We start from the raw sequence: 27,381 nt of genomic DNA, 5'->3' as shown, positions 1-27,381 counted from the left end.
CCTCTCTCAGGGACCCCCGGAGGGATTGACTATAAAAAATATGATCTAAGCGGGAATAAGAGTGGTGCACATGAGAGAAGAAAGTGTAGTCCCGAGAGAGGGGGTGCAGAGAGCGCCATCCATCTAACAAGCCCAGTTCTTCAAACCTCTGGTGCGTCTCGTCGGAGAAGAGACCGGCCTCTGCTCTCTGCTGGTGAGAGCTGTCTAAGTCCTTATCCCATACCAAATAGAAATCTCCCATCACGAAGAATGCCCCCTCCACAAAGTCCTCCACGGTTCCCAGCAGCTCCAGGAGGAACCTATTTTGCCCCCACATTGGGGGCATATAACACAAGGAACGAGCAAGTCTTACCGAGCAGCACACCCTTGACAATAAGCCACCTACCCTCCCAGTCGCCCCGGACCCCCAGAGGCTGAAAGTGAAGCGTCGAGCGGATCAATAGGGCCACTCCCCTATGCTTTGAAGCCGCCGAGGACCTATAAATAAGGGTCAATTGCCTATGTTTCAATCGGGACTCATCCTTCCGGGCCAGGTGGGTCTCTTGAAGGCCAACCACATCAAGGTGGTGATCCAGGATATACTTCCAGACCTTTTGGCGTTTCTGGGGAGAATTCAGCCCCTGCACATTCCAAGATCCTAGGGTAACAGGCATTATTCACACATCACGTCCCCCAGCTCCTCCAGGCTCCCCCCATACAAAGTACATCAGTCGTCTCGCCACACCACAGCAGCCCCTCATCCCTCCACCTCGCCCAGAACTGAAGCCCCCTCCGAGCAGGCCACAAAACCCACCCCGCGCCGCTAGACAACCCACATCCACCCTCCCCAGCCCCCCCTCAGTCCCCCCGCAGGTCGCGACCCACACACACCTCCCCCAGGCAACAGCTGGCTACCACCACTGACCCCTCCCCACCCCGCCCCCACGCAACCCCCCCCCACGTTTCCCCTTCCCTCTCCCAAGACCACCCCAACAAGGACCCAAAGAAGGACAAAATGCAAAGGATAAAAGAACAAACAGACCCCAAAAAGAGAGAAACAATAGAACTAATAGTTCCACAGCGAGGGCTAGTGTTGAGTCCCTCAGAGAGTGGGGTCCCAGGTAACAGTCAGTGTTCCAATCGCTCTCCGGCCCGGGGCGTCTTCCCCAAAAGTACATAATTACCCACGGTACCTGAATGGAGGGGGGGTGTCCCTCCGATGCCAAACAGCCTTCCCTTTACGCTCAAGCAGCTGACAAGCTGTCCTGTGCCGGCACCACCGTCACATTCACCACGGAGGCCACTGCACCATTTCTTTCTTGCTGGCGGGCCGTGGGATCCGGCCTATCCTGCGCCGCGAGTCGCCCCACTCTTTGCCAGGAGGAAGAGCGCCGTCGTCGCCGCGATGGTGAGCGTCCATCCCTCGGAGAAGGGCCAGCGTCGTCCAACCCAAGGAGGTCCCTAGCAGCCTGCAGGGATCTAAGTTGGACCAGTCTATTCTGCCATCTGAAGATGAGGCGAAAGGGATGGCCCCAGGAGTACACCACGTTATGGTCGCGCAGGAATGTCGTCACTGGCTTAAAGGCGCGCCTCTTCTGTAGCGTTGACGCCGCCAGATCCTGGAATAGTTGGGGGTGATGATCTCTGAATATCAAATCAGTGATACCCCTCGCGTTCCGAAGAATACGCTCCTTGAGCTGAAAATCCTGTACGCAGACTAGGATGTCCGGAGGAGGAGCCCCCGTACCTCTCGGCAGACCCACTCTATGGACCCTGTCCATCCTGACCTCGCGGAGATAGTCTTCGCCCAGGATCTGCAGAAAGAGAGCTTCCACATAGCCACGCAGGTGTCCCGCCTCTCCATCCCAGGGCACTGCGCGAATGCGGATGTTGTTCCGGTGAGACCGGTTTTCTAGGTCCTCCGCATGGGCCTGGAGATCTAGGTTCTGCTCCGTCAGTCTAAGCACATCCTGTTGGAGCTGATGCACGTCGCCCGCCAGACCCAGATCATGCTCCTCCAGTGTTGCCACCCACTCGCCGATGCCATCTACCTCCCTCATCACCTCTCTGAGATCCGAGGTGAGCTGGGAGCGGAGCTCCGAGATGTCCTCTTTGATGGCAGAGAAGAGCTCCAACATAAAGGCCTTGGTGGCCGGTGCCTCATCGTCCCTCTGCCGGGGGGAAGCGCTGGTTCCCGGTGGCGTCGTCCGTGCAAGACCGTAGGCAGACTGCACCACTCTCGGCCTCACGCCCTCGCGCTGGGTAGGCCCTCCTCTACTCCTCCACTGGCGCAGTCGCGAGCCCAGAGCCCCGGTCCAGTGGCCCCACTCCGCACCGCACCTCAGATCTTCCTCCTCAGATGCTCGCGATGGAGGCAGGGCGCGACTGTCCCCCCTTCTGCGATCAGGCCCACATCCGCTCAATACCAGTCCGCTTCGTCTGGGCAGTCAGCAGCGCCAGAGGTGCCCATCACTCAACCCCATGGGCCCCCTGGCCCAGATATAATCCACCGGGGAGGGAGCTCTCCAGGGGGGCCAGTGACAATCAGGGAGGCAGATCAGAACTCACCCCAGCGGGGGCTACCCAGCCACGTGCTCAACTCGGGGGATCACACCTCACCCCTGCGGGTCCCCAGCGCGGCACACAGTAGCAAGGTGAGCCTCCAACAGGCCACCAACACCCCAGGGCAGGTGGCACCCCCCCGCGACAGCTCACCGCGGGCCCGGCCAGTCCAAGGGCCCTATGGACCCGCGCTGCACCTCGGGTCCCGGCCTCCGGCCCGCTCGACGTAACTCCGCAACTCTGCGCGGGCGGGGCCTCTGCTCAGCCCGTCCGCCTCAGGCCTCCGGGCCACTCCGCTCGAGAACGGGGGGAAGGCTCAATACAGTCCCCACACCGCCCGCCGCTGGAGCAGAGGCAGGCACACCACCATATCCACGCCGCGGTCCCGGCCAGCAGCCCCCGGGAGGTCACTCTGTGGAGGTCGCGGTCCGGACCCATCCCAAGCCTCCGGCCTCCAGTGCGGCTCAGCGGTCCGTCCGCCTTCCTCCCCACGGCTCCTCTCACGCTGCCTGCACTTCAGCGGGTCCAGCAGGGCACACTTCACCCGCGGGGGTGCCGGGTCTCGCTCTGCAAGGGTCGTTCCCCGCTCCGCAGACAGAGGCTCCGCTACCACAGGGCTGCAGATGGCGCTGCCCCCAGCCGCGTCGCCACGCAAGGCTCCCGGCTCCTGCTGTCCGGCCACGCCTCAGGCCCCAAAGCTGCCGGGGGTCCTCCTCTCCGCCACCGGGTCCGCAGACGACACCGGACCTCCTCCAGTGCATCCGGAGGGAAAGCGCTAGCTCTGGGTCAGCCGGCAGGGTCCAGGGACGGCGCTGGACAAGGCTAAGCAATCACGGCGGCGGAGGGACAGAAAGCACGTCCTACTCCGTCACCATCTTGCAAATAGAGCCTCTTTAATAACTCCCGATATTTCTTGGAAGGAATTTAAGACACTATCAGGTGGAATTATCTCACTCAGGCAAACTTCAATAGCTAATTTACACCTAGTAATCGCTTGTTTTAAAACTTCTTGTGGATCCACCATCGACCAACGCAATGAATAACTGTTTATCTTATTGATAGTTGAGTTTTGTGGGACTTGTACAATTTCATTCCCTTTCCTAAGTGATCTATTCGACAGTAGAACAGTGATGTTCAATGGGAAATTATCACTTAATAAAATATCATGCATGGTAAATGATTGTAGTCTAAATGCGTGGCTGTTTAACACTAATATGTAATCTATGGTGGTAAAACAGCCTCTACCGTTAAAAGTATAACTCATCGGTGCAGGCGTAATACATAGCTCGTTCGCAAAACCCAAATCAAGACCAAACAGCAATTCATTATAAAATTCCCACTATTTTGAGTGGCGAAAGTGTGCGTTGTCAAATTGCCCTTTCCAGGCACATTGTCTGCACTCCTTACTCATGGCATAACAATACTTAAAATCAGCGTTATGAAAATTACTCCCACACCTTGTACACGTTTTCTGTTTGTTTGGAAACATGCACCAAATTGCCAGTATTCCTCTTAATAACTGCTCTTTTCTTGCTATTCATAGGATACCCATAGGGAAAATTCCAACAAATGCTCTCCGGGTGCCTGGATCTAGATAGATTCCAGCGAGCCCCCTTCAAGGCTTGTCTGCGACTATCCTCGGTTGATTTGTGCTATCCGGACGTCGGCCGATCGTTTTTTGACGCTGAGTTTATCTATTAAGCATCTGTTTCTGTTACATTCTTGCCGCGTTGAAAATGACTCCTTGACTCTTTAGCCATTTACTATTTGAAGGGGGCTCGCTGGTATCTATCTAGATCCAGGCACCCGGAGAGCATTTGTTGGAATTTTCCCTCGTTGACTAAATCAAAAAAAGAAGAAAAGGAGTGAGGATCAAAACAAATCTATTTCTCGTTAAGGTCCAGCTGGTTTAATTTACTCCTTCAGATTTGACCTTTCGTGGAATCTAGTGGTTCCTCTATCTTCGTGGAACATCATCTAGAATACATTCGCGTTGAACAGTTTTTTCTTTCTTATCAACGCAGGTCCCATTTTTGGGGTTTTTTCTGTTACGCCCTGAAGAAGGTGGTACTCCCGACTAGGAGTTGTCTCACCGAAACGCGCGTCAGCGTTGTTGATCAGGCCCCCTCTACTCCCATTGATTGTATTTGCGTACTCCAGATAAATGTTTTTACATTCATCCTGACCAACTATTAGAATTCCTTGGGATTCTTCATTTCATTCTTTTGAGTGGGGCTTATGAGTGTTTTTGGGTTGTTCCTGAATGAATTATGTGTTTATGTGATGTTGTATGAATGCAAGTTGTTTGGATTTGAATGTATGTATGTCTGATCAGAAATAATTTTCTTCTCTTTCTTTGATTGGGAACCTGTTTTTTCGTTATTCCGTTGTGTATTCCTTTTGTATGAAATTTTGATATATACTGTGTGTCTAGAACATTTTATTATATAAACAAATTACATGATTCATTCATTGTGATCACTTCGGTGAAGAATTTGACAACTTTTTATTTATACATACTAAAAAGTAGCACTGATAATGAAATAAAAATATACAAAAAAAAACAAATTCCATTATATTTATTGTTTTTGTTTTTCTATAAATCTTTTTGGGTGTCTATATGTATATATATGCCATATTACCTTAATCAAGCCAGAGTGCCATTTCGTTTGCATTCAAACATTTGATACACTGTACATTTTTTCATTAATAGGGGTAGAGTATATTCTGTTGTGTTTCTATCTGGTACTACCCATACCCCCTTGTCAAGACCCACACAATATCAAGAACAAGAGCTTAGTTGGAAAAGAGGGTCGTAGATAACCCCCGGCCGTATTTATTAACAAACAATAAAACAATTAATAATAATATTTACAAACTTACGCAGAAAATCATATAATTGACATTGATTACATTTGATATGTACAGATGTCAGATGGCTATCCTTAACATAAGTCTAATACAAGTTATTACTATCCGAAACCAAGCATAACATCATCCATAATCATAATGGCAATTATTTTCTACGTATCCATGTTTGAGCCTCCGGCAAGGTCAATAACTGGTATCAGATCCTTATCAATTAAGCCCGCCCTCCCACAAGAGTGCGCATGCGCAGAGGGCCCGTTCACCGTGAGGGTAATTCCCCCCACGGTTACCCCACACACTCTGTATACTATCTCCATAAGGGGCCCTTGCAGTTCTGCGCCCTTTACTGGCGCCATTGTGCACGTGCGGGGTGGCCAACCAGCCTAAGAAAAGCGTAACTCCCCCCTCTCCCGCACCCATTCAGCCAAATAGGCTGTAACTGCCCCTGGAGTACTAGGAGGGACGACTTGTCCCTCCACCTTTGGCGACCCCATTCAAGAATGGCGCCGCCCCCTAAGGACCTTAAATTTACTGATCACCAATCATGACCTTACCGCCACAGGCCAGCATAGTTGCCGGACTATCTGCACCCCCCACTATGCTAACTAGGAGGTCATGACCTGCTTCTCAAGCCCACTAACCATGCCAGCAGATTCTCTGAGAGGATTGCATTACCTACCTTTGATAAGTGGACACCGTCTTTTAAGAAGCACGGATCCCCCTGGTGCACCCGTGGGTGATCGTCTATAACTGAGGAGAGCTAAACAACCTCTCTATCTTGTTATTGATCCTTCTTACTGAGTGGTTCAGTGCCCTCACAGACTCCCCCCCCCCCCCCCTTCCATTGACATCTAGGTACCATTTGTGACCATGCTATGGTGCATCCATGGCATGTTTTTGCTAACCAACCCACCTCTGTTATTATGGATTCAACTAACCCTCTTCTACCCAGATCGACCAGATCATTCCCTCCTAGGTGCAAGATAATGATATGCGGGCGGGGACCCCCTTTGCTCAGTAAGTCCCTTACAAAACCCCTGAAATGACTCAAACAGAGACCCCCTCTACCATGCAATGAGATCTGGAAACCAGCCTGCTCCGCTCTGTATTGGTAATTTCCTGAAAAAAAAATGCCTTCAAACGTCTCACATATGAATGGCCTATAATCCAAACCACCTGTGGTCCTGTTTCTGGAGGAGGTGCAGGTCTTTGTTTTGCTAGTTGTTGATGAGCCAACGCCAGTTTCCCCCCTGCGTGACAGGTTCGAGAAGCTGTAGAGATAAGCAGAAAAGACACGCATCTGTACAGTGTTAACGCCCCACTTACAACATGTGCAGCCGCACATAGCGTTTGTAACAATTAGATGACCATCTCCCAATTCTTTTGATATTGCTGCTTTGCAAGCCCCTTGCTGTTGCCTCTGTGGCAGCCCCTATTCTAAAAGAATGAGTTCCAAAGCAACTAGGATCTAAACCTGCCCACTGTACTGCCATATCCATGACCCTTTTAAATTGAAACCGGGTGAGCGGTGTACCGTCCGGATGGATTAATAGTCCCCCCCCCCCCCCCCGTAGAAGGTCTATGCTGCAAAAATGCTTCCAATTGTGCTACGGGGCAGCACGGGTTACCATGTGCCCGATGTAGAACTAACCCCTCACCGCGGGCCTCTTGTTCGGTTTTGGACTTCTAAATGGATATCAATAAGGCGTCGCCCTGTACCTTTGCATGGTCTAACTGTAAACCCCCTTGCATATCCTGTTTATTATGGGCTACCAATTCTCCTATGCGAAAAGCGCCATAAAAGGCTAGTGAAAAAGCTGCCCTGAATAGTAAAACTTCCCCTTTGGTGTTGCAGACAGCTTCAAGTGTCCCCAGTAAGGCTGTTAGCAGCTCCACTCCTATCGGACGTCTCGAGTCCGGTGCTGTTCCTTGGATGCGCTGCCAACCCTTTAAAGCCTTCCTGACTGTGAAGCTATCGGTGGGATCTCCCCTGTCCCTGGTTCGGGCGAAGAAAGATATTGCTGCCACGTGGCGCCTGGCTGCTGCCACTGAGCGCCCCTCTTCATGTGAAGCACCTAAGTAACGCAGAAGTGCCCCTGTGTCATGCCATTCTTCTGCCCAATCCTTTCCCAAGAATGCACAATATGCCCAAAACGCCCCTTCATAAGCTTTCCTGGTCCTGGGAGCTAGGCTAGCTGCCAAGAGGTTCGGTAGTTGGGGGCACCAATCAGCCAAAGTACTTCTGGGAAGGGCATTGGATTCGCTTCTGCAGAGGGGAGGTGTGCTCTGAAGACCTGCATCTTGAAGCGAGAGAGTGCATCAGCATCATGATTTAACACACCTGCCACATGTTTAGCCCTAAACAGTATGTTCTCTTTCATACACAACAGCACTATCTCTTTCAACAGGCGGAGGATCATTTTACATCTTGCTGCTTGCTGGTTGATGCATTCAACCACAGTCCTGTTGTCAGACCAAAACACCACTGATTGGTTACTCAGTCTGTCAGGCCATATTGTTAAGGCCACCCAGATAGGAAACAATTCCAAGAAGCCAATGTTGGCTGTTAACCCATTCTGCACCCATGCATCTGGCCAATGCTGCACCACCCACTCATTGCCAAGTATGGCTCCAAATCCCACACTACCCGCAGCGTCAGTCTTTAAACCTAACTCTGCAGAGGTAGTGGGTGGACTGGGCCAGACTACCCTGCCGTTGAAGTCCTGCAGGAATGCCATCCAAATCTGCATGTCCTGCCTAACCTCAGCCAACAGCCTGGTGTGGTGGTGCTTTTCTTTAAGCCCGGTCATGGCCTGGGCGATGGAGTGGGAGAATGGTCGTGCCATTGGAATCACTCTGAGGGCGAAGTTCAACTGTCCCACTGTTTGCTGTAACTGATGCAAGGTAACCTTATCCTTGGCTAGGCATTGCTGCAATGCTGTCCTGAATTTTATAATCTTGTCTGCCGGCAAGCGGAAACACCCTTGGACTGAATCTAATTCAATACCTAGGAATTCTATCGTTGTTGTAGGTCCAACTGTCTTTCCCGGCGCCAGGGGAACCCCAAAAGTCCACATGAGCGTGAAAAATTCCTGCAGTGCTCACGCACACTTCCGAGAGCCCGCCGACCTCAGGATAAGAAATTCATCTAGATAGTGCATGACAAACTGATGCCCGGTCACACGTCTAAAAACCCATTCCAAAAATGAACTGAATTTTTCAAAATAGGTGCAGGAGACCGAGCAACCCATGGGCATACACATATCCATGTAGAATTTTTCTTGAAACTTAAATCCTAGCAAGTGAAAGTCCTCTGGGTGAACTGGTAACAAACGAAAAGCAGACTCAATATCAGATTTTGCCAGCAAAGCACCAGGGCCCAGCCCCCTAAGCATTTCCACCGCCTGGTCAAATGATGCGTATTTCACACTACAAATCTCATCACTGATGGCGTCATTCAATTAGTTGCCCTTAGGTGCAGATAGATTGTGAATCAACCTGAACTCGCCCTCTTCTTATTTGGGGACCACCCCCAAAGGTGAACAAACAAAATTGTGAACCGGGATGTAGTCAAATGGGCCCATTATTCTGCCCAGGCGTAATTCTTTAGCAATCTTAGTTTGCCGTCACGCCTGGGTTGGTCCTAACCGAAAGTTGATTTTTGCATTCCGGTGCCCCAACATAGTCAAGTGCAGGCATCCTAAACCCATACGTGAAACCCTCTTGCAGAGTTCTAGCAGTAGAATGACAGGGGTATTTGTTTAGCCAAGGGGTCATAGCCGTTATGTCAATGGGTGAGTGTGCAACTTGGTGTATCCTACACTCATTCCTGCTTCCTCTTACTTTTGTCCCTCGATTTCTCGAGACACTTGGACTCTGGGTGTGATGGGTTAGCACAGATAGAGTGGGCGTGTTTGAACTTACATGTGCCTGGTGTCCTGGTGCATGTCCTCCTATTAAAGTCCCAACAAGTCCCTTTTCGTCCTCCCCCACCCCCTGTGCTATTGGCAGGGCCTGTGTTTTGGGAAGGCCGAAAGGGCTGCCAAGGATGAATGATTGGGCTGTCTGTCCCCTGTTATTAGATTGCGCTGTACTAAACTGATAATTGGACTGTGCTGCTCCAAACTGATCCAACCAAGCGATCTTATCGACCTGGTTCCAGGAAAGGGCTGGGTCAGAGGACTTAGCCCTCCTGAAGTCTGTCATACTGCTTCCAACCCCCTCCCCCATATTTGTTATGAGCCATAGTAATGCGGTTCTGGTAGCATGCCATCTCTGCCTGTATGTTAGGAAAACGTTCAGCCATTACTTCCATGAATAATGAGAAACCCCTGATCCAGTTATTCAAGTTCTCTTCCCCCCTGAATTTTAACAACTCACTTGCCCATTCTCTCGGGAGCATCCAGTCCTTCTGTTTCTTAGCTTCCTCTCTTTCTCTTTCATCAACTAGCAAACAGAACATGCTAACATAGCTGCCTGACCATATGAGTTCTTTTAACTCACGCGTCATGTGTCTAGCCACGTTCTCCCTCCCGGTACGTGATTCTCCGACGCCCAGCATTGGCAGTGTCACCTGCTTACCTGCTGCGGTCATTCCAGCAGGTTCTGTCAGCTTCTCCTTCGCCTGGCTGACCACCGGCACTTCCTTGTTGACGTCCAGTGGAGTAACCCCACTGTTTGGGTTGGGATGAGAAGGAGTACCCTGTCCTGTCCCTAGTGGCCCCCCAGGTGTTGCCACAAACTGAGCTATCAACTTCCTTGCTTCTGTCTCCGGGTCCCCCTGCAGTTCTTTCGCCCCTACTGACGCAGACAACATCCTCTCCCCAACCAAGTTAAAACAGCCGCTAAATGTGCCACTAAATCTGATGGGACTGGGTCAGCGCCTGCCGGGTTATCCTTTGGGACCACACCCTCTGGAACCCCTGTGATCTGTGGATTGCTGCTTACCAGAACCGCCTCGCAGGGACGACCGTTATCGGGGCGCTTAATGGTTACCCCAGAGGGACTACCTCCACTGGAATTGCCGGGACCGGGGCACCCAAAGGAACCCTCCCCAGCGGTCTCACTCCTGATGGGCCAGGCACCTCCCCATCCTTGGGCTGAGACACTGGCGCCGTGGCTTTCGTCTTAGTCACCCCTTTTTTGTGCCTAACCCGCTTAGGAAGGAGATCTAATTCCCCTTTGGGCTTGGGGGGTACTATGGTGTGCCTGGGCCTTTCCAACGTCCCCTCCTGACCTTCAACCCTCTCCCTGAGATCTGCCAGGTTTTGCCCCAATCTACCAACTTTCTTCCATCTCCTGTCCATGGTAACCATTTTGCGCATCATTGTCTCCATCATGTACTCCATGCGAGAGCGCTTATCGCCCCGTTTCATTTTACTGCCATTGCTGCTTACGTTACTGCCAATTGCTTTGACACTACTGTGACTACCACCGCGTATACAATGCTAGCCCCGTTTACCTACTTAACTTGCCAGTGGCACTCAATGTAACAACTTCCCCCACTTGCTTCATGACCTGGTACCACTGTCCAGGCCCTTACCTTCAGTTGTAGGTACACGACCGGCCGTAAGCATCCACGCAACCAGAGCCGCGCCACACCAGCTAATCCGGTGGGTTAGGCGAGTAATCTCAGCCCGTGCGGCTCACAGAAGCAGTGAAAATGCAGGCCTGCATGTGCCCCTCCTTGGATATCACCTGTGTAGCCCAAATTGGTGGCTGGACTCTGTACAACTCCACTTCTTGTTCTGGTGAAGAGATTGTTCAGCACTCTGTCACTGCAATAGATGAACACACAATATGACGTGCAATTCCCCCCCCCCCCCCCCCCCCACTGGTCAAAACCAAAACCAGGTGTGACCCACCAACTGCTAAATGCAAGGCTACCTATGAGGTGCTCACTGTCCCCCTCTAATAATCCCTGCACTGCTACGGTATGTTAGTGACACTTCTTCACCCACTGTGTGTGCCTCCAAGAACAAATGAAACACCAGTAATTGAACACTTAACCTTGAGGAGAGAGTCTACTTTGTGAGTAAGGTGCGAGCGCTTAAAATACCCTTGTGCGCGCTGCACTCCCGGAGGGCTAAAACAACATGAATTGAACAATGAGCTTTGAAAGTATGGGTTTTTTGCTCGCTAACAAACTAGGCCACAGTCACTCTCAATGCTCATAATGCCAGAATAGAGAATCGAACTCGGGACCTTCTGATTACCCAACTGACGCTCTGCCCACTGTACTAAGCAGGCTGCACGCTTTTCCCTTACTTCAGGTAATCGCTACCACCTCCCGACTTTCAAATGCCCCGTTCAAAGAAAACCACGCGTGCTCCGCTATACTCTGCTCCTGGCCGCTCCCCGCCTCACCACACCGCGCGGTTACCCTATGCGTGTACTCACCCGTATAGACGTTACTGGTACACACGCCTAGGGGGATTTGGAGCAGTCACCTTGCCAGTCGGGACCCCGGACGCTGAGTGCTGATCGAGTCAGCACTTACCCAGTCTTGTCCGCGACCCGCACTCACCCACTGCCCGCCTTAGTTGCCGCTACGCTCAGACGTGTAGCGATGGAGACACTCTCACAACGCTCCACCAGACTCGAAAAGACTTTCGCCTCCACGCCGTCCCGATCCAGCGGCGATCTCTGGGCCTCAGACTGTATTTGCGACGTTCGAACCAAAGGTCCCGCGACGATCCTCGAGCCAGCGACGATCCTGCGACAATCTTCACCTAGGAAATAAAGCAAGAAAATTAAATAGCAGCCTCCTAGCGAGGTTGCACTACAGGCTGGGGAGCGCAGAAGGCAAAGAGGAAGATTCCTCTGCTCCCCAGCCTTTTATGGCCACCAATAGCCCAGACCGGTTCTAGCTGACCTGGGGCTGGCCACTTGCGTGACCCGGAAGTGATTCACTTCACTTCCGGGTCATGACCCATAGCCCATGACCAATGATGGTGGAGGCGTGCCTGTCGCGTCACTGCTGTGCGCGACAGGCCACTCCCCGGTCGTCGGGGGCCTGCAGGACTGCCATATTATCGGCGTGTCCAATGCCGGCCCCGCCTTTTCTAAATGACATCTTTCAGTGATGGTTTTCTCGCCACCCACAGCCTCTCCAGCATTTTCTTACTTCTACACTGTACTGTTAATTAATCTCTCATCGCCACAAACTGACATTTAGCTTATATTTCACTCAACCTTGCCATAAACTCTTCTACTGTCTTGTCAGCTCTCTGTGATTGCGTATAAAAGCAGTGTCTACACATGGCTACATTAGTATCCTTGGTAAACCGCTTCTTCAGTCTGGCCTTGGCCTCTAAGTATATTGTTAAATTTGCGTTGTATCTTTAAATGCTCTGATGCTATAATGTTCTGTATTGGAACACTCCTTTGGAGCCATGTTGAATGTTCCTTTTCCAGTCAGTTGATTGCTGGCTGGAAGGGGAGCATCATCTGCAGTTATTTTCTACAAGAATAAATATTCCTAATTCAGGAAGACTAAGTGGTTGCTTTACAAAATTGGCGACGATCCCAGCCAAACTGTAACTGCTGTCTGGCGATGAAGAATCTACGCAACCTTAATGATTATTTCAGGGTTGGATGTTTTGAAAAAGAAAACCGCAACGAAGAATTTACAAGTGGAAAAAATATTACAAACAAGCACAAGGACGAACAGCAAGAAGAGATGTAAACTATTTTTATTTGATTTTCTCTCTTACGTGTGAACCAGACCATGTATGTGTCGGCAACGGTTGAAGCCGTGAGTGGGCCGCTAGCTGGCATTCTTTGAAATTTCTGTGGCTCGAGGTTTGATATTCCATTTCTGGCGTTTTTGGAATCAAGCCATCAGCCTCGAAGAAACAGGCTACTGCGTCTTTCATCAATGAATACACTGTCATTACGCTCACGTAGGAGTACGTGCGTAACGGGCCACCATTTTGGATTAACCAGTTCAAGTCAACCTTAATTTCATTACGGAGGGATGTTTACCGGCTTTCAGTTTTATGCGTAACATAACGCCGCACCACTTGTGAGGAAACGAAGCATTTCAAGTAAGCTTAATTACAGAACGATGTTTACTGGCTTTCACTTTCACCATGGCGGTGATAAGGTACTGTGACACAGTTTAAAAAAAAAAAAGAAACAAAGTACTGCTGTGTACCATTCAAAGGAAAGAGTTTTGTGCTTTCACGTTTGCTTGTTTTTTTCGGTGACACTGGCCAACTGACAAGTACAGCTTCGGTGATAAGCACACCAAAATTCTGTATTTCATTGAAACAGATATCGGTTATTTTTCGGCATTTAAGTAAACTGTTCATAATATTTGAAAATAACTTGTTAAATAACGGACATTTTCTTTACAGCAGACATGGAAGCAGCAGTTATACCACCACCACCACCTGTATTTTTGGCGCAAGCAGGCATTCCTTGTATTAAATGGGAGGAGTGTATAGAAGTGTTTGAAAATTATATTGAGGCACTTGATGGTGGTGAATTCAGTAATTCTAGTAAGTAGGCTTTGTTAAGTACTCTAGAAAAAGAGGGAAAACACAGATTTAAATATTTACCTGTGGCTGCGCGTGGGAATGGACAACCAATTGCAAATGTTTATTTAGAAGTGAAGGTCAGATTGGAAAGGAGATTCGATAAAGAAACCAACATAGTTATGTCTAGGTATAAATTTTATACCCATCCACAGAAAACAGATGAGACTGTTGACCACTTTATTTCTAGATTGAGAGAACTGTCTGTCAAATGTCAATTTGGAGCCATGAGAGAAGAAATGATTTGTGACCAACTAATTCTACAGTGTAAGAACAAAAAAATGCAAGAGAGGCTTTGGGCTGCAAAAAACCCATCTCTTCATGATGCTATTGAAATTGCTAAAGTTGTTGAGCAATTTGAATGTTGCATGAGAGAAATGGAGAAAAAGAAAGTAGATGAGGACATGTTGTGCATTCAAAGTGAAGAGATTGCAGCAGTAAGTGTAGGAAAGCAAGGTGAAAAGGGATTTAAGAAAAATTCAAATACCAAGCGAAATTATCCCTCTACGTCTACAAAACTTTCTAACAACAGTTTCAAACAACCAAATAGAGTGTGCTTTAGATGTGTAAGTAGTTTTCAAACTGCAGACTTCCAAATCTGTTATGCCATAGGAAAAGACTGTAGATGTTGTGGTCGCAAAGAACATTTTGCACACATCTGTAAATCCAATAACAGTATGAGTATTGCATCCATACAAGAGGATACTTTGGAGGATGAAATAATTGATAAGTTGCTATGTGTAGAAGATGAGAACGATTTGTCTAGAAGGTCGAGACCTAAAGCAATATTTGATATAGGAAATGTATCAGTAGAGCTCATGGTGGATTCAGGAACTTTATACACAATTTTACCTGAAGAGATGTTTACAAAATCTTGGCCAAATATCAAACTTTCTTCATAAAATATTAATCCAGGAGGTTACCAAGGAGAAAAGATAGATATTCTGGGTTACGTGATTTCTGTGATAAATTTTCAAGGGAGAACAGTGAAAGGGAAAGTATATATGGCCAACTCCGGACCCTCCATTCTAGGATGGCAACATCAATATGACTTCGGTATTATCATAAATCCACGTGCACCTAATCATATGTTAGTGGGAAGGGATGTGAGCACTGATGATATTGTGAATGGAGCTGGTAAAGTATTTTCTGATATCATTTAATTATTAAAAAACTATGCTCACAGAATAAAAGTAACATCAGATGCACTACTCATTATGCATAAAGTTAGGAAGGTTCCAATTATAGCTAGACAAGAGGCTAAGCGCATGCTGAAAGAAATGGTTTCCCAAGGTATCATTAAACTGGTTGAAACTTCATGCTGGATTTCTCCAGTTGTTGTCACAGGGAAATCTGATGGTAGTTTTCATCTCTGTGTAGATTTACGCACAGTGAACCAGAATAACTTTCCACTTCCAATTATAGGGGAGTTGGTGTTCTCTCTTAAAGGTGTAAAATATTTTTCTAAATTAGATTTACGAAATGCATACCATCAGATTAAACTCCATCCTAACTCAAAATATTTAACAGCTTTTATTACTATGGAAGGAGTATATCAATTCACAAGAATGCCGTTTGGACTTTCTTCAGCGGCTGGTGTATTTCAACGTATGATGGGCCAAGTTCTTAAGGACATTAAGGGGGTAGTGTATTTCCAAGATTATTTTACAAAATATATGTTTGCAATTGGTTGCACATCCATTTCCCGCAGCTACCAGTAAATATTTGAAGACATGCTGACCTTCCAGGCCCAGTGTACTCAACAACAGTGCTTTCTTTGTCAAAGCTCGAAACTCTCTTTCATCTAGCACCTCTATATATTTTTCAAAAATCTACACCCATTCTTCCCATTCAATCGGTGGAGTACCAGAGAACAGAGGTGGTATTATTGCTGTATCCAATCTGAAACTATAAAGTTCTCCTGTAAACTTGTATAAGTGCAAATGCAGAAGATTTTAAAAAATAACCTTTATTTTTAAAATTGTCCTGCACTGAGGTTGCTGATGAACTGTTCCTTCCATAGGCTGTGAAATGATATGTTAATCACAACAAAACATTTGACATTAGGTACACACTTCTATGGAGTGCCTATCACCACAAATAATGTCCCAAACAAATATCCTGGGACGTCAAAAACACTTCCTTTGTGTGCTTATCGCCGCATGAAAAGTTACCAAATCTATTCACTTACTGCTTTGTACTAGGCACACAATCTCTGTGTGCCTATCACCGGGTAGTACTCGCTTGTGTAGACACTCGCTGGGCACTTACCTCTTGTCACAGTCACAATCTCTACTGAAGCTGAAGAGAGGAGAAAACATGATATGCTGCTTGTGGTATGTAGGATATTTGTGGTAAGTTAAGTTTATAGTTTTAAGGAATTCTGTGTATGTAATTGTGTGCATGTCAAGCAATGTAGTCTAGAATGTGTAGTCTTTCTGGCATTTCTTGTCAAGCTCTTGTTCTAGACAGTTGTGAGTCCATTTACTTGAGAATAAGCTTTCTCTTGGATTCAATATATATCATTTTGTTTCAATCTCTTAATATTGCCACACTACATTATTTGGCTACGATCCTGTGGCTTCTTGCTTAATTTTATAGAATTACGGACCCACCGACCAGAAAGATTTTCGTCATTTTATTTGGAATTGATCGTTAAACGACATCAAGAACTGGATTAAGGATCTTTAACTTTGCTACGAAGAAAAAACGGACGGATTTGGACTTCAACAATTTTTGTGAGTAATTTTGCCACAATTTTTCCATTCCCGTTAGCCGTGTTGTTATCCTTTAATCCAGCACCGCATTCTACGGCTCCCGCTTCATTTCCATGGTACGGAGCAGCAACCGTGCACAGCATTCTTCTGCATCCGCATTGAAACACACCTACGTAAAGAGTAAGTCAGCCACGTCAATTCTTCACTGCATGCCCAACTCTTTGCAGAAAACGGCACAACACGTATTGACATCAGTACGTTATCCACGTTGGTGGCGGCCATCTTATATTCTTGGAAATGTCAATATATGTAAATCCGGATGTAGAATGTTACGGAGCTCGTCTAGTTTCTTTTTTATGCTTGTTTCTGTGCCAGGCACAAAATTCGTCATTTGAATTTTCAAGTCTTCAACGTTTTCTTCATCCTCTCATCTGATGTTTCAGGATCTATTACGGTGACTTTGTATTTTTTGTTTTTTTATTTTTACTTATTTCAATTTGTTTACTGGTTGTCTTTTAATCCCATTCCTTTTCAGGTACTGTTGACATGGCTAATTCAAATACTAATATTTTACATCCACATGCCTTTTTACAAGAACCTGGCAAACCAATTACACCATGGCATAAATGGCTAAGAGTCTTTGAAAATATTTAGAAGTCATTGATGCCGAAAAATATTCAGCTTCAAGGAAAAGAGCATTATTGTTCAATCATCTTGGTACTGCAGGACAACAACTTTTTGACAATTTACCTGTTGTTTCTGCACCTAGTGGTGATGAAACTTGGAATGTTTTTAAAGAAGAATTAGCACGCATGGGCAAAACAATATCAGGACGAACCATCTGTTATGGTAGAAAGACATGTATTTTTCAAACGTAAACAATTACAAAATGAGTCCATTGAGGTTTACTTTGCAATAGTAAGAGTTCTAGCTTCTAAATGTGAATTTGGCTCTTATCTTGATAAATCTTTACGTGACCAGTTAGTGTTCAATTGTTTTAAGAAGAAAATTCAAGAACGTATACTCACCTGTAAAAATCCCTCGTTTGAAGAAGTAATGCGGATTGCAAGGAGTATTGAATGTTCTGTTACTTCTTGAAAATCTTGACAGAGGATAGCTCCAATTCGAATTCTTCTAGTACTAATTCTTCTAACCCTAGTGTAATGCGTCTTGATGCAAATACCAGTAATGAACCTGAAGTTAATGCAGTTCGTAACAAGTATACATTCTAGAAAACGTTTGAGAAAAAACCCAGTGCAGCTTGTTATAGATGTGGTTTGAGATTTCACATGGGAAATTATCCTAATTGTCCGGCACAAGGTAAAAGGTGTAATACTTGCAAAAAGATTGGTCATTTTTACACTGTGTGCAAATCTGTAAAGGACAAAAGAAGAGTGAATCAACTTAATGTTGATGAAGATTCAGTTTGTGATGAATTGAATATGATTTCTATGTCGTTGGAAATTAATACATTGAAAGAATCTGGTAAAAAATGCAAACGGACAATTTGTGAGGTTTCTATAGGTCCTATTGAGGTATATATAATGGCTGACTCAGGTTCACCCATTACTATTTTAGCAGAAAAAACTTTTGAAAAGTTGTGGTCTAATACCAAACTATTTCCTACTGATGTCAATCCCAAAGGTTTTAGTGAATGACATTATTGTGAGGGGTTATTTTTCTGACATCATAAATTTTAAGGAAGGAGAAATATTTACTAAGATATATGTTGCACTTAATGGACGTGATATACTAGGATGGCAAGATCAGTCTAGTCTAAGTATAATACTTAAAACCTGGTCATTCCGAACCTGTAGTTCTGGGAGAATTACCTGTATCATCTGTCAATATGGTTGAATCACACGATCCTAACCTACAAGAGTTACTCAATAATTATGCTACTGTGTTTAGTGATAATGTAGGATCTGTTAAAGGGTTCGGCACTCGGTTAAACTCAAGAGTAACGCATGTCCTGTTAAAAAAGTTAGACCTGTGCCTCTATCAGTTGGAGAAAATTTATAGAAATTATTGGATCATATGTGTTGTCAAGGCATAATCACGCCTGTTGAGGCTTCAAAATGGGTTTCTGCTGCTGTAGTCGCACGCAAACGTTCTGGGGAGATCCGTCTATGTGCGGACTTAAGGGTTCTCAACCGTAATATTGTTGTTGATTGTCACCCACTTCCAAGAATATATTGGCCAAATTAGGTGCAAGTCGATTTTTCACCACTATAGCTCTACGCTCAGCATATCACCAGATCCCCTTAGCAGCTGAATCGCAGCCATTGACGACTTTTGTTACTCCGTTTGGAGTTTACATGTATAAAAGAATGCCTTTTGGATTGGCGTCAGCCGCTAGTATCTTTAAAAGATTAATGGATCAAATGTTTGTCAATGAATTAGGTATCCAAGCATTTCAGGATGTGTGCGAAGTTGTCCTGGCATATGCTGGTCACTAGTTATAGTGGCCACCTTGCATCAGTCCAATTCGACTCTTATGGTAGATAGGTTCAAGACAACCTTTTAAAGAAAGCTATCCTAGTGGTAGCTGTGGAGAGCAGCCTTCAGGCTAAGTCTTTAGAGGAATGTAAAGCAGCTTGTTTTATCTTATAATCTCTTGAATTACCAAATGAAAGGACACCACACAGGTATATTTATCAAATATATATGTATTTATTTCTAGACACACTTTACTAATCTCTTTGAGATTAGAAGTCAGGAACATATGCAAATATCAACGTTTCACAATAAGTTAAGCACAAATATGGCTGGGGCCCTAGGGGCGTACCAGACCATATACTAAAAAAGAGGTCTAGGAAAGTCGACTTGCAAGGGGACAAGGCCTAGGGCCTGTAGAATCGCTGGGGCTTCACTAATCCACCCAAGGCAGGTAAGTAAAAGACCCACGGGAGACGCGAGCAGTGTGAGAACACAGCCGCGGGTTCCCTATTGATCTCAATGGAGCAAGTCGCGGTTGGATTTTTAAAGTTTAAGGGTACTTCTAGAGAGTCTACAAGCAAGCCACTTACAAGGTAAGTAGTTCGATGGCCAACACCCACAGGAGCACTGGAGTGCATGAGTTACCTCACCCAGGGAAGCCGGGTGCATAGGTGTCTTTTGGTGTCGGGTCGCGTCGTCGTATTCTATGGAAGCTGAAGAAGTTTTGCGGCTTGCGAAGACTGGAGAAGTGTCTGGTGGAGTCCAAGGCTGGATTCAAGATGAAGAAGTGTAGGATAACCCTTTCTTTCACCCAAAAGAAGCCGAATAAGCTTTGGTATATTCCTAACCTTACGAGACAGTGGAAATCCGGAGTCCTCGTGATAGTTCTAGGGATTCCGGAGAAACTTAGGGGATCAGGCCTACTATAGCCATCCCTAAGTCTTTCGCAAACACCAGAATTGAAGCCTTGAGGAAGTCACGGTGGTGACGAAACGCGCGTTGGCTGTTTCAGATAGAACGCTCCACGTGTCAACCCTTGCATTTACAAGAACTGCAAGAACTGAGATGTGTATACCAACAAAAAAAATCTTCTTTGTCTGATGTCTTATCTGACATGTGATGTTACACGCTAGATGAAGTGCTTTGTGTCTGACAATCATTAAAACTGAGTTCACAGCACACATTTGTACGTTTCATGGCAATCTCTATACCAATTGGTTTCCTCTCTATATTACTTGGTGCGTGCAGCTCATATGATTAATTTCAAACAAATGTGATTGTTTTCAATTTGATGAAGAGTGCCGGGGTTTTTTATGTTTGTTCATATTACGGGCCATGTTTGACCTGTTTAACCGATATCCTTGGTAGTGGGGTATCTGACCTCGAGTCGGCACCTTCTTTACATGTGTCTCACAGTTGATTATATATACTGTATCAAACTGCCCCATCATCTGATATGTGATTGTGCGACTCACTATCCACCACTACCTTGTGCGACTCACTATCCACCACTACCTTGTGTACTGATTAGAAGACCTGAAAGCAGAAGGGACAGTGTTCATAGTCACTTGCCAGTGACCCGGGACCAGGAAGATGAATGCCCACGGAAGTCGGGTGATTTCAGGTGATCAAGGGTGTTTTGACTCTTCGGCCACGAGGTCCAGGAGGCGTCGATGATGGCCAGGAGCTGGATTCGGAGTGTCCCACGAAGTCTGCAACTTACTGAGGTGTCGGCAACCGGATTGGAGCCAACAAGCCTTGGCAACAGCAAGTCTCGTGGAAATCGAAGAAAGTCAGCGGTGCAGACCAGCAAGGTCTGAGGGACTCACCCAGCGAGGGTAAGTCAGGGCAGGCCTGGAGCAGCCAGGGGAGCCCTTTGGTTTGATGAGAAAGTCTTCAGGGGACCCACAAGCCAACCGGGAAGGGACCGCGAAGACTCCTCGTGAGGATTCGCTTCACAGGAGCCCACGGTCACTCGAGGCGAGGTAGGCCTCTGATTTTTTTAGGGAAATCCTGCTGGAGGCTTGGACCACACGTGGTCCAATGCACAAGTTCGTAGAACGTCGTGAAGGGGTTGCACTCGACAATAGTGCACGGTACCCGGGTATTGCTGTTCCTCGTCACTCGTGGGGTCTACTCGCCTCAGCTCTGCTGGGGACTCACAATGGCCGTCGAAGTCAGGATATCCGCTTCCGGGGCTGCAGGGACTTCGGACTCCGGCGGGAGCGGGAAAGTTTGCGACCGTTGATTCAAGTTTTTGGTGCCTGCCAAGCAGGGGAGTCACTCCTTGACTCCAAGGGAGATTCTTCCGTCTTCCAAAGGTAGTGGAACGTCGAAGGGCCAGGATTCTTCTTGTAGAGCGTTGTCCAGGGATATCTGATTTGCAATGGCAAAGTTTCCCTATCTCCATACTAAAGGAAAGGGAGGGACCAGCTCTATGACCACTCCTCTGTAAGGGTCAGGGGAGTGGGTGGTTACACCCACTTCCCTTTGTCCAGTTTCGCGCCAGAGCAGGGGCAGGTAGCCCCTGAACCAGTTTGAGCTGGCATATGCACAGAGGAGCCTACTGCTCCCTCAGTGCAGGACTTCAAAGCACTCTAGGAGTGCACCCACCCAGTTCCAATACACTAAATCCTGTCTGGAAGGTGGTGACACCTCCCTGTGACAGGATGCCTATTGTTGGGCCTCCACCACTGCGAGTTTCAGTCAGCAGCAGGAGGGCAGCCCAGTGTCTGTGCTGGTGGCATCCATTTTGTGATGCCAGGGCTCTTTCAGATTTCTACCGTGTTTCCACAGTAGCTACATGTCGTCCCCTCTAGAAGGGTGGGATCATACTCCCACACCAGTTACTGTTTGATAGGGCCTGCCTTAGAAGTGACTGATAGGTTTATATGTGTGTGTATGGTGAGATATAGGGAACCTATACCTCAGTGAGGAGTGTTAACACTACCTCACCCAGGCTGCAGTAGCAGGCCTGTGGTGTCAGATTTAGTCTGCTTCTCAGGGGTGGCATAATACATGCTTCAGCCCCTGGAAGGCCTGTGAAGTACCTATGCCCATGGTACCTAAGGTACCATATACTAGGGGCTCATAAGGTACCACAGTATCCAATCACTAGTGCATCTAATATGCACACCAGTCATTTAAGGGAGTAAGCAGATAGGCTGGGGTCCTGGATAGCAGGATCCCAGACAGACTAGTCAAAAACCATTCAAACACCAGAAAAAAGTGGGGGCAACCATGCAGTCAGATTCCACCTTCCTACAGGATGATATACTTATTCATTCTGAAACCATTGATCAACATTTTGTTCTGCTTGAGAAAGTATTAAACAAACTACAGAAGCATGGCATGACAGTAAATGTTAAAAAGTGTAAGTTTGTTACACAAGAAGTTGATTATTTAGGTCATAATATTTCTGGTGTTGGGATCAGACCTAAATCGTCTTTACTTGATGCAATAAGAAATGCCCCTACTCGTCATGATAAAAATTCATTAAGGGCGTTTCTTGGCCTTAGTGAATATTACGCCAGATTTGTCCAAGGTTATGCGTTGTTGGTACAACCGCTCAGAAATTTATTGAAAAAGAATGTTATGTTTCTCTGGTCTGAAAATTCTCAGAATTCTTTCATTTCAATTAAAGATTTAGTCATAAATGCTCCCGCTATTAAACCTTTCACGTATGGAGTGTAAAGCATCATCACAGTTGATGCCAGTGCAAAAGGACTAGGTGCAGTTTTGAGCTAAGGGACTAGAATCGACTATAGCTTTTGCTTCAAGAACTCTCACTGAAGGGGAGCAAAACTATAGCACAATCGAGAGAGAGGCCTTAGCATGCTCTCGGTCAGTTGAAAATTTTAAAAATGTATATTTGGGGAACTAAATTTCAATTGTATACTAATCCTAAACCCCTTATTTACATGTTAGGAGATAGTTCTTCAAATAAAGCTTCATCTGGGTTAATAAGACTATTAGCAAGACTACAGGAATTTCACTTTGATATCAAATATTTACCAGGTGGAAAAAATGTACGGGCAGATTGTCTGTCACGTCTTCCTTTGCAATGCAGTGATGACATGATAAAAAACGAGGATGAGGAATGTGTATTTTCAAATGAGGATGTTGTACAAGATTCAAAGATTTCCAAAGAAGATTGGTGTAGATATAGTGAGAATGATGAATGTTTGAAGAATGTGAGGGAGTTTTTTAGTTAAAGGTTGGCCTTCCGATAAGAATTTGTCTTGATGAAAAAATCTTTTCTCAAGTAGCATCAGAATTGTCTATATCTAATGATATTTTACTTCTGCTGCTCCCAGAGATCTTAGGAGAACCATAATTTCTTTGGCTCATGAGGGACATTTAGGTATTACGGCTACAGATAACAAAATTAAGCAAATGTGCTGGTGGCCAGGAATTGATGAGCAGGTTAGACTCCATGTTAAACAGTGTCCTCAGTGTCTTTGTTCTGATAAGCACCGGAAAACCTCAAATGCACCTCTTTGTCCTGTACCATGGCCATGTGGGGCTTGGCAAAAAATCGGTTTAGATTTTGCAGGCCCATTTTCGGTTTTTTGGAAAGATAAGAAATTTCCTATTGTAGCGATCGATTATTTTTCTAAATGGGTTTACTTTGCATTTGTCAACAGTGCTGAGTTTAATTCTGTTATGTTTTTACAATGTATATTTTGTATTGAAGGTACAACTAAAGAAGTGGTAACAGATAATGGGTCACATTTTGTGTCGCAGGAAGTAGAGACATTTTAAAAAAATGTTGATGTGAAACACACTCTTGTTCCATTGTATAGCCCAGCGTCTAATGGACTCATTGAGCGAGCGAATCGTATGCTGAAAGAAAGTGTGCAAACTGCTGTGGCTAATGGTTTCAATGTGCCTAATTTTTTATATCCGAAGGTTTGGAATTCTAATACTTCTCCTCACAGCACCACTGGTGTTTCACCTTATATTCTTCTGAGAGGTAGAAAACCTATTTCAAAGTTGAGTCCAGCTTGGTTGTTGGAGAAGGGCACACAATCTTCTATTGATTTGACTTAAGTGGGAGAAATGGTTAAAAAAAAAAAAACAAGACATTTACAAACATGATGATGACAAACTTATGCATGTTAAAACTAAAGTGTTAGTTCCTGGGGATTGGGTTCTCATCCAAAAACCCATTAAGGTTACAAAAGGACAGTCTAAATTTTCTTCTCCCACCAAAGTGTTAAAGGTTTTTCTCGCATGGCTATTTTACTACAAGATAGAGGATGATGGAACAAAAATGCTCTTGTTAAACTCACTAAAAACAAGCTGACGTTATTGTAAAGAAAGGAAATTTAATTCTACAGATAAAGTTTGCACTTCAGGTGATAGAGATTGGTATGATGTTGGTGATTTAACAAAATCTGTTTCCACCAGCTTTGAATTAGTATCTTGTGAAATTGCTGGTAATTCTTCTTCAGACCGAGGAGATGGTTTTCCTGTCTCTTCCAGTTCGAACGTGCTATTCACTAGTAGAATTGCTATAGGAACGGATGGTGATGGTAAGTACAGAAGCAGCAATAGGATTAGAACAACTCCAGTCCGATTGAGAGATTGTCACAGTTTGAGTGACAGATTGGTACATGTCATATGTTTTAGAAGTTTAATTTTGTCTAGTTGAAATGTGTAATTAGTTTTCTTTTTATTTTATAAAAAGGGGGATATGTGGTATGTAGGATATTTATGGTAAGTTAAGTTTATAGCTTTAAGGAATTCTGTGTATGTAATTGTTTACATGTCAAGCAATGTATTCTAGAATGTGGAGTCTTTCTGGAATTTCTTGTCAAGCTCTTGTTCTAGATAGTCGTGCGTCACTTGAGAATAAACTTTCTCTTGGATTCAATATATATCTTTTCGTTTCAATCCCTTAATATTGCCACACTACACTGCTCCGTATATTGCTCCGTCATGAGATACATATACGCCATAACCCCCTTTGAAGCTGATATGTATTCTCCCCAATCAGCCAAAATGGCTGCTGGTGAGTTGCTTTTCATCTTTTTCACGAGTTGCTTTGGCTGTATCGCCAACGTGCTATGCATCACCCAACGCCAATTTCTTGAGGCAGTTTACCTTGTTTACTTTACTTTTCGCCATGTGACCTCTGTTACGAACACTGCAGTACAAGTAAGACTGCAAAGGAAACCACGAGCCGGCTCCTTCATGCACCAGCCGTTGCACCCAGCTAAGCAGATCAACCGTTGGGCACGTTTTTCCCCCTGATTTACGTGATTGCACATATAGCTGTGCAAATTGCTCGAGTGCTAATCTCCCTCCCCGGCTACCAATCTCTGCCAGCGTTCAATAAATCGATTTTTGGTCTAATCGTGCAGTAACAGTCTTAACCCAAAGTCCACAAGTATGCTTGGTTGGTCCTTACACCAACTAGCTAGTTCATGCAGCCATCGAATTTTATCCCTTGTGCTGGTACTTGTCGCCAATGCTAAGATTCACCTCCAGGTGCCAGTAGAGCAGGGGTCTTCAAACTGTGGCGCGTGACCCCCAGGGGGGGCGTGGAGCGATGCAAAGGGGGTCGCGCATTCCCAAGCACACTTCTGCCGAGGCCCAAGGGATTCAGCCCCCCTCTTCCTCCATCCTGTGTCTCAGCCCGGGCTGCTGCAGTGCAACTCGAGCTGCTGGAGGCTCAGCTGGGCAGTGTCTGGAGTCTTATCTCCGGCACGCCCGTCCGAGTTTTTCACAGGTCTTTAAAGACCATTTGCATATTTGCATGCCTTTGTGAACCGGTTACAAAGGCTTAGTGTCCCCCCCCCCCCTCCTTCCAGTACCCCCTGGGTCCTCACTCTGCCTATTCCTTACATTTGTATTTTAGATTTACTGCTGTAGTGTGAGAATGCATTTAATAAAAAGGAATATAAAGTAGGGTTGCCAAAAGAAAAATGCGAGCCATGTGTTATTTAAAGAGCCTGCAAAGACCTTCTCTTGACACCAAATAGGCTTATAAATAAAAAAGTATGTATTCATTCGTTATGTGACTTTTCTGTCTTTGTTCTCTTTAATTATCAGTCATGGATCATTGCGGCAGCCCTAGAACACAATTAAAAGTGCTTTCTATTTATATTTGCTGTTCAAAGTATGCACAGATACGTGCTTAAAATACTGTTTTAGGTGATTGCTTATTTTTGTACCAACTGGGCCATCAAAATAATCTTCTGGCTACCCTAACCATAGGACTGGAAGTTTGTTGCAGGATCAGCACATTATTTATTTCCTCCACCCTCGATCCCAGATTGATGCCATAATAGCAATAGTTTAACTTGGATCTTAACCTCTTGAGTGCCCCGCCCTTTCCACGCCCTGTGCCGGGCGTTTCATTAGCGGGCGGGGCTCATGACGAGATAGTCTCGTCATGGGCACAGCGCAACCGCGGCCCATGACGAGACCATCTCGTCATGGGCACTCAAGGGGTTAAACCCTATGCTGCCTCCAATAACATGCTGAGTTACTTCAAATGCCTGGGAATAAACCCTGCATTCAGAGAACTCACTCATCATACTCGCCCTTCTCTTTCACGCTTACCCTGCACTCACAGTGATTACTTTGCACTCACAATGCACTTGCGCTGTTCACCCTGTACCTCACCCTGCAGTCACACAAGCACACTACTCACCCTGCACTCATGTGACACTTCACTCATCTGTCCCCCTCACTGCTCAATATGCAACTCACTCAAACAAGCCCATCAGTAATCATACATTCATTCGTCCCATTCTGAACTTGCATCCACACTCAAATTCGTACGGCCACCTCACTCACCCTGCAGTCACTCCTCTCCCCCTACTCTCACACTGTTGCATCTCTCACCGTGCACTCACATGGGCACTCTTGTCACCCACACAGTGCAGAGGGTTAATGTGCCTGCTACAAAGAATATGTACCATGCCGATCACAGAAATGAGTGTGACTAAAGTATGAGTAGCGCTATAAAAAATGAAATGTTTGTCAGAAAGCTGCTATAGAGAGATGAAGTGCATTGTTGGTGAGTGGTAGTGAGGGAATTCATGGAGAAGAAGGAAACGGGAGTGGGGCACCAAAAAAGACTGTTGCACAATGTGTAACTAGTGTTAGGGCCAGCCGTGGCTAGGAGCGTTAGCCCCCACCCCCCGAAGTTCTGGTCTAGTGGCTCCCCTGCTTCTCCCTATTATTATTTACATTTGTAGTGCGCTACTGTTACCAAAAGATGTCCTGCGGCTAATAACCATCTGCTGCCGGAAGGACAATGA

The 27,381-nt window shown here is 46.1% G+C and overlaps 1 protein-coding gene across 2 annotated transcripts in view; it reads left to right on the top strand.

The window, feature by feature from the left end:
- The window catches only part of LOC146871423 (sodium channel protein type 4 subunit alpha-like), a 1,828,482-nt gene that overhangs the window by 366,663 nt on the left and 1,434,438 nt on the right, over positions 1-27,381 (top strand). Inside the window, exon 2 of one of the 2 annotated variants that reach the window (XM_085651070.1) lies at positions 16,551-16,687. The exons of the other annotated variant lie outside the window; for it this stretch is intronic. The gene's annotated coding sequence lies outside the window, so the exon portion shown is untranslated. The remainder of the gene's footprint in view (positions 1-16,550; positions 16,688-27,381) is intronic. 2 annotated transcript variants of the gene reach the window in all.

The sequence above is a fragment of the Triturus cristatus genome, chromosome 1_1, assembly GCF_964204655.1.
Source record: "Triturus cristatus chromosome 1_1, aTriCri1.1, whole genome shotgun sequence".
In the NCBI taxonomy this organism is placed as follows: domain Eukaryota; kingdom Metazoa; phylum Chordata; class Amphibia; order Caudata; family Salamandridae; genus Triturus; species Triturus cristatus.
The sequence above is the reverse complement of the archived record's forward strand: the minus strand, read 5'-3'. Positions and strand labels throughout refer to the sequence as shown.